Source organism: Hemiscyllium ocellatum, chromosome 9 (assembly GCF_020745735.1).
Source record: "Hemiscyllium ocellatum isolate sHemOce1 chromosome 9, sHemOce1.pat.X.cur, whole genome shotgun sequence".
NCBI classification, from domain to species: domain Eukaryota; kingdom Metazoa; phylum Chordata; class Chondrichthyes; order Orectolobiformes; family Hemiscylliidae; genus Hemiscyllium; species Hemiscyllium ocellatum.
The window spans coordinates 53,919,989-53,934,678 of NC_083409.1; positions in this window are offsets into that span (position 1 = coordinate 53,919,989).

A 14,690-nucleotide genomic window follows, 5' to 3' on the forward strand; every position below is an offset into this window, starting at 1 on the left:
GTAATGACCAACTCCAACAAGAGAGAATCTAAATATTATCTCTTGACATTCAATGGAGTTACCACCATTGCAGCCCCCAACTTCAACATCCTAGGGATTACCATTAAGCAGAAACTGAACTGGACCAGACTTATAAACATTGCACCTACTCAAGCAGTTTAGAGATTAGGACTTCTGCAATGTGTAATTCATCTACTATCTTCCAATGCTTGTCTATCATCTACAAGGAAAAATCAAGAGAGTGATAAATATTCTTCTGTTGCCTGGATGAGTGCAACTCCATCAACACTCAAAAAGCTCAAAGCTATGATGAAGTAGTCTGCCACGATGGGACTTCATCCATCACCTTCACCACTTACATTGAGTGGCAACAATGTGAACAATCTATAAGGAGCATTTCAATATTATTCAAGGCTCTTCTAACAGCAAATCTGCATCCGCCAGCAACTAGAAAGACAAGGGCAACTGACTTATAGGCACACCTTGACCTGAATGTTACCCTCCAACATATTATCCTGATACCATTCCTTCATTGTCCCTGTATCAAAATCATGGACTCCCTTTCTCACAGCATCTCCAAGAACTGTAGTGGCTCAAAAAGCCAGTTCACCATCAGCTTCACCAATGGGCAAAAAATGCTGAACTGGCCAGTTACACCGCTTTCACATTGAACAAATAGATTTTAAACAATCAGCTCAAGGTAACTTTGTTTTAATAATTGATTTTGAGTTGTTTGAGGATGTACCAAGCAGAGTGTATAAAGGGGAACTTGTATATTTGGATTTACAAAGGGCATTTGATCAGGTGCCACATAAAAATATACTAATAATGTAGAGGATGAGACATGGATAGAGGAGTGACTAACTTACTTAAATAACTAAAAAAGGTATATATTGCACATGTGAAGAAAAAGAACTTGACTATTGGTCAGTATAGAATGAATGTCAGGTTAGCTGTTATACAAAAGCTTCACTTTGCAGACAACCATGAGGAACTAGACTTGAATAACAATAAGTGGAAAAATATCAATGCCACCACTGAGACTCCCAGATGCTTTCAGAGAATTATCAGAATGTCTCTTCATATAACAACTCTTTTATAACTTCTTTCAATACTTTCAACAGTCAATACTGCGCTTCAAGCACAGTATTAAGGATATGACCGAACTAATCAGGGCATTACCTGAGGCAAACCATGATGCTGCTCACATTCTACTCAAGCACCTTTACAAAGCAACTTCATGTAGTGAAGAGAAATGACTTACCATTCAGAAGTGTTGCTTTAGCAGCTGGCCCCACTCTCCTGAGACACGGCAAAGACAGAGCCAGGCAACATTGCAGATTATATACTATACTAGAATCAGAAAATGGAACTGATCTTGTTAGCTGGTCAAGAATATTTGGAAGAAGTTGAAAAAGAAATGAGCAAGTGAAACTTGAAAGGGTTCAGAAAAGATTTACAAGAATGTTGGAGGATTTGAGTATAGGGAGAGGATGAATAGGCTGTGGTTGTTTTTCCCGGAGCACTGGAGGCAGAGGGGTGACTTTATAGAGGTTTATAAAATCATGAGGGGTATGAACAGGATAAATAGACAAAGTCTCTTCCCTGGGGTGGGGGAGTCCAGAACTAGAGGGCATAGGTTTTGGGTGAGAGGGGAAAGATATAAAAGAGACCTAAGGGGCAATGTTTTCACACAGAGGGTGGAACTGTATGGAATGAGGTGCCAGAGGAAGTGGTGGAGGCTGGTACAATTGCAACATTTAAAAGGCATCTGGATGGGTATATGAATAGGAAGGGTTTGGAGGGATATGGGCCGGATTGTAGCAGGTGGGACTAGATTAGGTTGGCGGTCTGGTCAGCATGGACGAGTTGGACTGAAGGGTCTGTTTCCATGCTGTACATCTCTATGACTCAAAGTGAAACACAAATTTACCAAATTGAAGAGAAGAAAATATAAGATGCTATTTTCCCACTACCTTGAATTAACCAAAAAATAATCAGCTTCACAGTCGTTTTCCTCTGTTTTTAAAACTATTCGCATTTTTTGCACTTATCAATTGTAGTCTGGACTGAAATTTTAATCACTTGTGAGACTTGGTGTCACTGGCTGGGCTAGCATTTATTGCTCGACCTTAGTTGCCCTTGAGAAAGTGGTGGGAGACCACGTTCTTGAACCACTGCAGATCATGATGTAACTGATGAATTTGTCACTGCATGTCTATGGTTAAGTTCGTTTTATTATGTGAATGTACAGAAAACATAATACATTCATTCAAATTGAATTTACCAGTTTGGAATTGTGGCAACATAAAGGTTAAGTGAGTCAAAATGGTAATGGCCAATTTATCTTTACAAGTAGGATTTAAATAGAAAAGGAATGCCTTAAAGAGGAAACAGGTATTAGAATAACCAAGAAGCCTGTAATTATAAAGATCAGGAAACATGTTACAACATCTGCGATTTTCAAGACACCCACAGAAAGAATCTCATTAAGAGAACTTTAAATCTCTTTTATGATTTCATTGTGGTTAGAGGAGTAGGTGGGTGGGGAGGTCTTGAAACCATGTGAAAAATCTATTGTGTGAAGCTGATCAACCATGTTGAAATTTTGGGAGTCTTACAACAGTCAAAAAGGGGCATTTTGAAGCTGTTCATTGGAATTACGGGGACACTGTCTATGAAGAGTGTCTCACAGATCTAACCAGGCAGGAAGCAACCAGTCTAATCAGCATACATTTTGGACACACGTAGAGGGATATAATAAAAAGTGCATCTTGATTATGTTGCTCACTGTGCCACCTGCTGTAAACCAACACAGGTGATGTCTTTGCCCAAAGATCCTAAATGGCACTCTAAATGTGAACAGGCACTAGAGTATTTTACCATTCAGGGAAAATATAACCTTTCAACACCTGGTTGAATTAAATTTGAGAACTAAAGACAAAGTTCTACTTCTCTGGAGTTGACTGAAAGACAGAAGGCATGGTTAAAAGAGACAAGCATTTCCTTTCTGTGTGTTAAATCAAACAGGCAATGCTTGGAATTTTGCGCAGGTTCAATCTGTGGGTACAATTCAGACAACTGGATATGTAAATCTTTGATCTCAGTTTAAATAAGACAGGGAGCTGAGTGAAAGAGATTCCTTTCCCTGCAATTTTAAAGATGAAACATGAATTCAATTGGACGGATTGAGTTTTTGCTGAGCATTTATAAAATATGTGCACAATTAAATTGAAATTATTATTTAGAAACATTTTTCATATAATTAGCTCAAGATTTATGCAATCTGATACATTTGCCAGTGTTATTATTTATTCTGTTCAAATTTGAACTTACAATAGTTCAATCATTGCACAACCTAGAAGGCAAATGGCACTGTTGTAGGCATTTTGCATAAAATGAAGTACAGATATATATCCAGAGCAAGACACTTGGCTATAATTGTTTCGAGACTCATTATACAGTAGAGTGATTATATATTATTGTAACATTGCATCCAATGTAAGTCTCAGTCAAATTAGTCAGATTATCATTCAGGAAACTGTTATAGCTCAATGAGGTAGCACACTGGAAATCAAGTCCCACCATTCCTGGACTTGCCACAGAAGTTAAAGGTTTAAAAAAGTACACAGAATTCTCCAATTTACTGACCTTTTAGACTTACATTAACAGAAAGCATGGACCAAATTTCTGTACTTAATAAGTACTATTAATTATAAATAAGTATTGTATTTACAGATACACAGTTATGAACTGTTAACATATAATGCGACTAGTTAAAACACTAACCCACTTATATGTCTCCCCGTTTACACACACATACAAACTGCCACAAAAATAAAACATGGCGGAGGGAAAGACTGGGAATGCATTTCAATGTTCCCTGTCAACGGAGTTTGCTGAGATGATCCTGCTGCTGATCAGAATGCTGCTTCTTAATCTTCTTTCACTTGTTTGCAGGAGGCACTGGTCACTGCTTCACACGTATAAAGGTCTCTGACTTATTCATTAAAAGTTACAGCTTTCAACTGATGAGGGGAAATAAAGTGTCTATCATCAGGCTTGAGAAGCATTTCACTGCACTGCAAAACTGCTCCTTTGTTTCCCGAGAATTGATTGCTCCAGCCCAAACATTCCTACGAAGGGCTCATGCTGGAACGCCGATTCTCCTGCTCCTCGGATGCTGCCCGACCGGCTGTGCTTTTCCAGCACCGCACTCTTCGACTCTTCAGCATCTGCAGTTCTCACTTTCTCCATACCATGTCAGGCTACTTGCTTTTAAAAAGTGCAATAATCCACCAAAAACCTCTGGCTTTTAAATCTTTTTCCTATTTCGATCCTCAATCAAAATACAGTAAGATATAATCTTCACAGAACAATGCTATCAAGAATAACAGCACTAAAAAAAAGTCTCTTCAAGTTCAAAGTACATGATTTTGCCTGATTTGGAAAGTGAGTAAGGCAATTCCTCTTTGCAGAGTCAGGACTTATGCAAAAGAGACATTAGTTGATTTGCCCTGATTTTTTTCATTTCTCTAAGTTCTAACCAAGATTACCTCTGCAGTACAGAGAACTGGCTTAATAGTGGTGGCATCCAAACTCCACTTTACCAGAAGCAACCTATATTCATGTCCTTTCATTTACCAGTCCGATTAATTTTTAATCTGGGAGATCTGTTTTTTTCTGTCTCTTTTATTGGGACTGGCACACCCATTGTACTCTGAAGAGGGTAGAGATTTGCTGAATCTTTTTTTTGGAACGGGAGGCCTGAATGTACCAAGAAATAATTCTCCAGCTTAGAGTAGTGCAATTTCACTTATGTACCTTTTATGAAAATTGAATCAGAAAGAGAAACTAATAACTTGCAACAAGAATGTACTGACTGGAGACCTGAACAGAATAGTCTGGCAATGCCAATTTTATGTCCTACCCTGAATTCTGGCTTCCAAATACACTATAATAATGGCATTAAAGTGTAAATTGCTGACATATTACTTGAAGTCAACATTTGACAACAGTTTACAAATACTACCTTGTTGGGGACAACATCAATGCAGCCATAATTCTATCAAATGTGAAGCAGGTTAAAGAGTCTATTTCAGCTCCTGACTCATACTGACCTAGTACTGGGTTCTTTGGCAATTTATCAATTTTGTGTTCAGATAAAATTGGGGTAAAATAAAGGAATGAATAAAGTCCTCTCCTTCTTAGTCAAAGTTGGTATAACCGAGTTTTACATTTTTAAATAAGTATGTTTTTCTCTAATTTGATAAGCATTTGAATATACATTAAAGTTACAAGGAAATAAGCCAGGGAGATCTTGTGAAGTAATCAAAGTTAAGGAGATAATTTTATTTTAATTGCCCTCAGTAATAAGCATAAACATTATTGAATTGATCCCAATTTCCATGCCAAACACATTCACCAGCATGCGAAACAAGGCCAGTTGCTGGGCATGACAGGAAACTTACTTTTATTTTCTTAAATTTCCTTTATGGATATTTGTGGAAAAATATAGAGTGAGGGGCCATAATATATAGAAAATTGACAGTGATTGGAGAAACACAAGAGGTTTGACAATACCTGTGAAGAAATCTGTGTGCTTCTTACTGCGCAGATGCCAGAAGATCTGTTGAATTGTTTGAAAACCTTCTGATTTTATTTCAGCTTTCCAACATCTGCACTATTTTGCTTTTGCTTTGGAATGATGGTAGTTATTTTAGGTTTGTGGCTACTTTGTTGATTTTCTAATGCTTAATTGAGATTAATTCTTGAAACAGTGTTTTTGCTTTGTTGGACAAATTCAGTGAAATCTTGCTCAATCCCTTTCTTCCCTCTATCCACTGACACATTTCAACTATCATCTCAGCACCCTGTGTAGAAGTGCCGAGAATACAACAAAAGAAGCAAAGAGAAAGGTGCAAGCACAGAAGATGTAACATCTGTCCATAAACTTCCTCCCTCCTTGGTATCCAAGGCCCCAGATACATCTTTCTGGTGAAGCAGCACTTTACCTGCACTTCACTCAATCTAGCCCACCGCATTCGCTGTTAACAATGTGGTCTCCTCTACACTGGAGAGATGAAGCGTAGACTGGGTGACCGCTTCACAGATTGCCTGTGTTCTGTTCTCAAAAAAGTCCCTGAGTTTTCAGTTGTCTGCCCCTTGAACACTCCACCCTGTTGTCTGGCCAGCAGGCTGGTTTGACTTTGCTGCTCCTTCAAAGCTCAGCAAAAGCCAAAAGAACAGCACCTCATTTTCCACTTGAGGACTTTGCAGCCTTCTGGACTCAATATAAACTTCTGCAACTTTAGGGCTTGAACTCTTCCATGTCCTTATTCCAACCCACATGCACCAGGCCTTGTTATCTCGGTCTGCTATTACCCACGACTCATTGTTAGCCGCTAACAGTACCCATTACTAGCTTTTCACCTTCCTAGCTGCCGTTATCCACTCCTTTGTCTGTCCAACTGTTTCTCTCTCTCTTTGGGCTCTATCCCCACCTGTCGGTTTACTCCTTACCGCCTCCAGCCGCCCTCTCTTCCGCATTTGCATTGACATTTTCCCAGCTATCATCAGTTCTGAGGTAGGGCCACTGGACCCGAAACAACGCTGCCAGACCTGCTGAGCTTTTCCAGCAATTTCAGTCTTTGTTAAAGAAAAAATGTGTTTCTGCAACATGAACATAACGTTTCAACAAGAAACAATGGTTCCTGGTGATGCAGTGGATCATAAGTAAACTTTTGTGAATAAAGTGTTTATTTGCATGTTTTTTTTGTCTGCGATATTGTATAATTTAATTTATATATTCACGTTTTAAGATGTACATTCATTGTTTATTATTTCATGCATAAAAGTTTGAAACTTGACAAAGTGCTTCCTTCATTCCTTTCAGCTTTTCAAAATGGTCCATAATCTCATGTCTGCTGTGCAGGCCTTATTCACTCAGGATGCATCTGACATATTTCCCTTTTCATGAGTTGACCTTATCAATATCACACAAAGCTGAAAATCATATTGGAGAAAAAGAAGTAAAAATCCTAAGGGTTTCAGCACAGCGCCTCCTCTCTTTTTGACCTCTCATGCTTGAAGAGAGCAATAGCCCACTGCCTAGCAACCAGTATCAGTCAGTCAGTCAGTTGCCAATCAGATTGCTACCTGTGTCAATTGTCTCCAGGTTGGAGAGGTGGGGGGAGTTTCTGGGAGTAACTATTGGCAATTGGAATCAAATAATTTTATAGGGTCTCAAATATGGCTTGGCAATGTAAAAAAAAACAAAGAACTGCAGTTTTTAGAAATCTGAAACGAAAACACTAAGAGCTGGAAGAACTCAGCATCTGTGGAGAGAAAGCAAAGTTGACATTCAGTGTTGAATGATTCTTCGTCAGGATCCATGGATGAACCCAGAGACCCACTCCCTACTGAAGTTCAGATCTGAGGCACACAACTTGGGCAATCCTGATCTATACAGAAATCAAGATACACCAAGAGGTAATACCAAACTAAGCTTGAGAGCCAGACTAACCACATGGACAGCCCTTGTTTGTGGCAAAGCTGACATGACATAACGGGCTACAAGGTGAAGTCCAATAGGATTATGGACAACAATATATCTTGACCCAATGAGCTCAAGGAATTCCATGCTCATTTTGAATTAAAGGTCAGTGAAACAGCGTTACCTATTCCAAAAACCTCAGATGCACCTGCACCCACGGTCACCACCATAGACGTTAGATCAACCTTCTTGAGAGTGAAGTCACAGAAAACGACTCTTCCATTTGGAGTCTCCAGTCATACGCTCAGATCATGTATGGACCACCTGGCAGGAGTACTCACAACCATCTTTAACCTTTCCTTACTCTGGTCTGAAGTCCCCACCTGCTTCAAGAAGACCATCATCATTCCAGTGCCGCAGAAAAATCATGTAGCGTACCTCAATGACTCAATGGCTCTAACCTCCATAATTATGAAGTGTTTTGAGAGGTTAATCATAGCTCACATTAACTCCAGCCTACCAGATTGCCTTCATCCTTTGCAATCACCTTCTGGTGCAACAGGTCCACAGCAGATGCTATCTCCCTGGTCCTACACTCATCCCTGCATTATCTGGATAATAAGGAAACCTATGTCAGGCTCCAATTATTGAATACAGTTCTGCCTTCACCATAATTTCAATAAAATTCACCTCTAAACTCTGAGAACTAGCTCTCAGCTCCCTCCTCTGTAACTGGATCCTCAACTTCCTGACCCATAGACCACAATCAGTAAGAATAGGTGACAATACCTCCTCTACCATAATCCTCAACAGTGGTACCCCACAAGGCTGCATACTCAGCCCCCTATCGTGCTCATACGACTGTGTGGCCAAATAATATCTCAATTCCAATTACAAATTTGCTGACAACATCGCCATTATAGATTGGATCTCAAACAATGACAAGATAGAATACAGGAATGAGTTTAAGTGTTTATCAGCATGGTGCAAAGACAACAATCTGTCCCTCAAGGTCAGCAAAATGAAGGAGCCAGTCAAATTGACTTCAGGAAGCAGAGTGGAGAACATGCCCCTGTCTGCATCAATGGTGCGGAGATGGAGATGGTCGAGGGCATCATGTTCTTGGGAGTGATGATCACCTACAATCTTCCCTGCTTCACTTATGTCGACATGATGGTCATGAAACACAACAATGTCTCAAATTCCTCAGGAGACTAAGGAAGTTCAACATGTCTGAACGGATTCTTACCAATTTTATAGATGCACCATAGAAAGCATCCTATCTGGGTGCTATGGCAACTACTCTACTCAAGGCCATGAGAAATTACAGAAAGTTATGAACACAGCCCAGTCCATCATGTGAAACAGTCTTCCATCCATTGACTTCATCTGTACTTTCTACTGCCTCATAAAAGCAACCAACATAACCAAAAATCCAAGAGTGTGCTGCTGGAAAAGCACAGCAGGTCAGGCAGCATCTCAGGAGCAGGAGAATCGACATTTCGGGCTTATGCACCATACTCTCGACTCTAATCTCCAGCATCTGCAGTCCTCATTTTCTCTATAATCAAAGACTCCTCCCACCCCGGTTATACTCTCTTCCACTCTCTGCCATTGGAGAGAAGATACAAAAGTTTGAATAAACATAAGAACAGATTAAAGAACAGCTTCTTCCCCACAGTCGTCAGACTTTTAAAAGGACCTCTCAAATGTTAATCTTGATTTTGCTCTCTGCACCTTCTCACCATCTGTAAGACTGTATTCTATACTTACCTCTGCTACCCTGACGCACTTTGTATGGTACAATCTGCCTGTATATCATACAAAACAACACTTTTCACTGTATCTTAGTACGTGACAACAATAAAATCAATCAATAACCAAAATGCTAACTCTGCTTTCTTCCAACAGATGTTACCAGACCTACTGAGTTGTCTCCAGGTATCTCAGTTTTTGTTTGCAAAAGATGAGGTGTTGTTCCTCAAGCTTGCATTAAGTTTCAGAGGAATAGTAAGCCACATTTAAAATAGCCAGAACAAAGCAAACACAAAGGATTAAACTGACAAGCATCTGGAATATCAGGTTCATGCTTGCAGACAGAACTGGGACAATGTGAGTAATGCAATTCTGAATTGTACTTTGTAAACTGCTGCTTGACTTGGAATTTTTAATATATTAAGTTTCAGTTGTGCTTAAATAAATTTGTAATTGTTACAAAATGGCATAATCTTTAAGCTCACTGCCCATAGAGAATTCGGGTTTATTCCATCCCTTTAGGGCACAAAATAGCATATTAGAAATTCACTTATGAAAAGTTTGGCATGTTTTCATTTCCTTCAGGGATAACCCATTGAGTCTGATTTTTCACGTCCTGTGGGTTAGAGTCAAGTAGAGAATGTAATGAAGAGGATTAGATGTCGTCAACAGTGGGATGATTTGAAATAGGTCATTAAAAGCAATGAAAAATGTGAGACTCAATCCAAAACAATTAATTTTAAATTTCACAAAACAATTTCCATTGCTATGGCAACTCTGAGAGTTGTGTAACATTACATTGGGACCCCACCCTCCACGCAGTATGACATAATAACTTTACTAACTGAAGTGTTTTGTATTTAGAGCTAACTGAAGACTTGTGTTCATGGAGGAGATATATTTTCAGTGCAAGAACAGAAGTAGACCTTTCAGTCACCCTGTTGCTGTCCATCACAAGCCCCTTGAGTCCATTTTATCAATGTAAGTTTTCACAGGTATTTCAGATCACACATAACTGACCAATGTCACAACTCTCCACTAAAATGATGCAACTCAAAGAAAGAAAGAAGGGTGAATGAGCATTCAAATTTGTCACATTAAAACAATGAAAATTGGAATATTAGGACTAAAATTATTGGGGCCTCCATCAAGAACGATAATAGGCTGGATTTTCTGGATGCAAATGGAATGGATTGGATGGAGGGGTGTGTGGAGGACTGGAGTGGAGGGGTAGAGTAGAGTGGACTGGAGTGGACTAGAATGGAGTGGATTAGGGGAGGGGTGGACTGGCTGGATTTTGGTGGAGTCAGAGAGGTGGAATGGCAAGTATGTGGTCAGCTTTCTTGTGGCACAACCAATCAACTGTCAGGTGACCATATCAGTGGCCATGGCTGGAAGGTGGTCAATTAGCAGTGGAAAGGGGACTCTATGCCCAACCAGACTTCTAAGCCAGAAAGACATTTGGGAGAGGTGCATTTCTATGTAAAACTTCACTTGTTATAAACCCTTAAGCTCTCAATCTCTCATTTATTCTTATGCCAAGCTCAAAGTTGAAAAAATGAAGTCAAAAACAAACAAACACTGCTATCCTCACCAGCACAATCTCCTGCTAAATGCTGCCTTGCTTCCATGTGTCTAACTTTGCTTCAGACCTTTTGCTGCCTCCTCATGTCTCCAAGACCTTTTCCTATTTGCATGAAAAAAAAGTGGATGAAGAAAAGTTGAGTTCCTTAAGTTGTATTTTTAGAATTGTATCATTAGAACTTAAAACCTCAATAAACGATGTCAATATTCCAATGCATCATGCACGTGGATGCATCCACCCACACAGGGAAGGAAATAGAAAGAAAATTCATAAGAAACAAAACATACTGGTTCCTCAAACAGTGTGTTGTGTGCACATGTATTTTATGAGCAGTCATTCTATTTGAAGTTATCAACTGTATGTTCTCATGATTTCCATCGTCTACTTCCCTAGGCTTTAAAAGGACAGAATTAGTAAAAGGCATACAATTGGAAGTATTGAATTACAAAGTAAGATTTTGTTATGCTTGCCATTCTTCCCCAGCTCTAATCTGACAGTAAAGTTTTCACCCTGAGGTGTATAGATGAACAGATAAAAAGATTGATATGAATGAATCACTTTTGTGATGTGAAACCTTTGTCATTGTGCACTTCATACAAACTAGATCGAATCTTTTGTGCCCATGATAATCAAATTACACGCTTTAGAAGGGTGGGTTCATTGCTGACAGATGACTCAATTCCTGAGATCCAGAAAGAGTTATATTAGCAACTGCCCATTACAAACAAATAAGGTCACCAGGAAGTTCTAGTCATATGTTATGAGTCTGATGTGAGTTATTTTGATAAAGCTATCAGATTTTCTTGGGCCATCATTATCTCTTCTCTAATGAAAGGTCAAGGAAAGCCCTCACAACTCACTTTAGAGTCTGTCAAAAGCTACTGCAAAGAAGTACTAAGACATTGGACACTCTTCTCATGTTGAGAGTTTACTTTGAATATCTTGTTTCTGCTTTTATTTTTATCAAACCTTTCAACAATAAAATTGACTATGTCATTTCAGTCAGAAAGGGGCAGAACCTATTGATGAATAAGCAGCAATGGCCATTTGTTAGTCTTACACCTATATGTTTAAATGCATGAGCTTTTGGCATAGTGCATTGCTGTCAGTGAGACATTGGAGCAGCCTCTGAGCTTTTCTCTTTTAAACTGAAATTAAAGTTCACTTGACACTAACCCCATCAAACATGACCAGGACCAGGACAGCACGGAGTTAGATACAGAATAAAGATCACCTCTGCACTCTACACTGCTTATCCTGGACCTATGTCAATAGAGTAGGCAACTGCATTATCTGCTTAAGCAATCATATCCAAGTTATGTTATGCCATTCCTACAAACCTAATTGAGACGTAGATACATTAGACCCTTTACTTTTAAATAGAAAGCAACATAAACCATCTTTGTGCTTTCACAGAATGGATTCCAGATAGTCAAATAACTTCATTTACAGCTTCTGGACAGGCTGAGACAAATTATCATGAATTTACATAAGATTGCAAATGCATTTCCGGGTAAACTGAGTGCTCCATTTCATCATTTCAATGGAAAAGATTTATAGAACAATAGTTGCTGGAGTCGCTAGCCCCATGAGGGTTAGACTTCAATTAAAGTCAGTGAGGATGGTCATAACTGGAATGTAGATTGCATATCAATCCTACTATCCTCTCTACAGTTGGACAGTAGACCAATGGAGCCATAGGACAATGGTAACTTTATCTTTAGCCTTCTAAACTCCAGCAGTTATGAACCAAGTCTGTCTAACCATTCCTCAGAAGACAATCTCTCATTCTAGTTATGAATGCGGTAAATCTTCTGTGAACTGTCTTCAATGCAACTACATCTTTCATTGAAAAAGGGTGATAGTACTGTACATAATACTCTGGATGTGGTCTCACCAATGTCCTGAAGCATAGACTGTCTACTCTTATATTCAATTTTCCTTGCAACACCTGATGTCATGCTTTCCTAATTGCTTGAATAAAAGTAAATTCTGACAAATGTAGGAAATCTGAGACAAACAAAGAGAATACTGGAAAGTCTCAACTGGTCTGACAGCATCCATGGAGAGAGAGAGAGACAGACAGACAGACAGAATTAACATTTGAGTCTGGTATGATTCTTCATTTGTCATTTATTTCATAGCTAGGTGAGACTATTCAAGATCCGGGTCACTTACACATTCCATAACAACATGTTGAATCAATGTCAGTTGGAGCAAGGAATGGGAAACATGAGAAATCTTTAACCAGCTCCTTGTAACAAACTTCATGTGTTGAATGGCAGGCTTTGAGCTACCATGCTGAGCATAGTCCTTGCTTGATGGGTTGGAATAAGCCAGGACCTGAGTGTATCCCACTTCCATTGCCAGGCCCTCAGTCTAAACTCTTATGCACTTTGTGGATAGGCATAATGGTACACATTACTGAGCAGTGTTCTCTTTACAAACCAAATATTTCAGTCACCTTAGCACTCAGGAATCAAATGATGCTCAGGATTTACATTCACAAAATTAGATAAAATAAAAATTTGTTAGCATGAAGTATCCTGGCCATTTCTTTGCACACCTTTGTAAACATTCATGTTCGGTTCTTTCCCGTGTTTTCATCTATTCCAACAACATTTCCAGGTATTTTTTCTCAATTATTATTACTCTTATCTCACTGATGGAAATCACAGTTAATGCCAGTCTTTTTCAGCTCTATCATTTCAGGTTATCCATGTTTAACATATTTCTTCAATATTTTCCATATTTTTTCAAAGTTAGTTAATAAAGTTGTTGATGCTCTGCTTTCACCACCTTTTCAGGAAAAGAATTCCAAAGATCTCCTCGTAAAAAATAATTCACCTCATCTCTGTTTCATTGAACAGTGATCCCTAGATCAAAATATTCTCAGGAGGAAATATTCCCTCAACATCTATCCTATCAAAAGCCCTCAGGATATGATATGTTTCAAAGAAGTCATCTCAAACTCTTTTAAACTCCGGCTAGTATAAGCCAAGTTTATTCAACCTTTCTTCATAAGATAATTATCTTATTCTAGATATTAGTTTGGGAAACCTTCTCTCCAACTGTCTTTAACACATCAACATACTTCCTTAAATAAGGTGACATGCCCAATACTCCAGATGCAGCCTCATCAGTGCTCTATACCCTATAACAGAAGTTTAGCCTTGCTAGTTTTTCTGGTAATAAATGATAAAATTCCATATGCTTTCCTAATTGCTTGCTATAGTTGAACTACTGCAATTCATACAGTAGAACACCCATATCCCTTTGCAGCTTAGAAATCTGCAATCTCTCAATATTTAGATAATATGCTTGTTTTATCTCTTCCTGCCAAAATGGAAAATTTGAAGATTGAGTTCTCTCCAAAGGTCCAACAGTAGTAAGCAAATTTGCAACCACAGTCAAATTCCCTGTAATTAATTGAACATAATGTAAGCAAATTGGTAACTACCATGTAAATACCAAGAGGAAAAAGTGACCATCGAAAATACATCACCAATAAACATGAGGACAAATAAGGGCAAAATATATAACCTTTAATAGTACACTGGGTTTTGGGTTCAATCCTGTAATTCATCCCAGAATGAGTTTGTTGGAAAGCTATGGTGCAGCAACATCCAAGCACAAGACATTCACCCCCAAATATTCCAACTCTGAGTTTGATTCAAAATTTCAGACAGCTCGATGGTACTTCCCTGTGGAGTAACCCAGGAAGTCAGTAATGCTTAACTTTTAAACTTTGTTTCTTTATTACTTTGTACCTAAGATTTTGTTCCTCTATACCTTTGCTTCTACAATGGTGCCATGTGTGGTGACATGGTATATTTTACACTGTATTCCTATGCT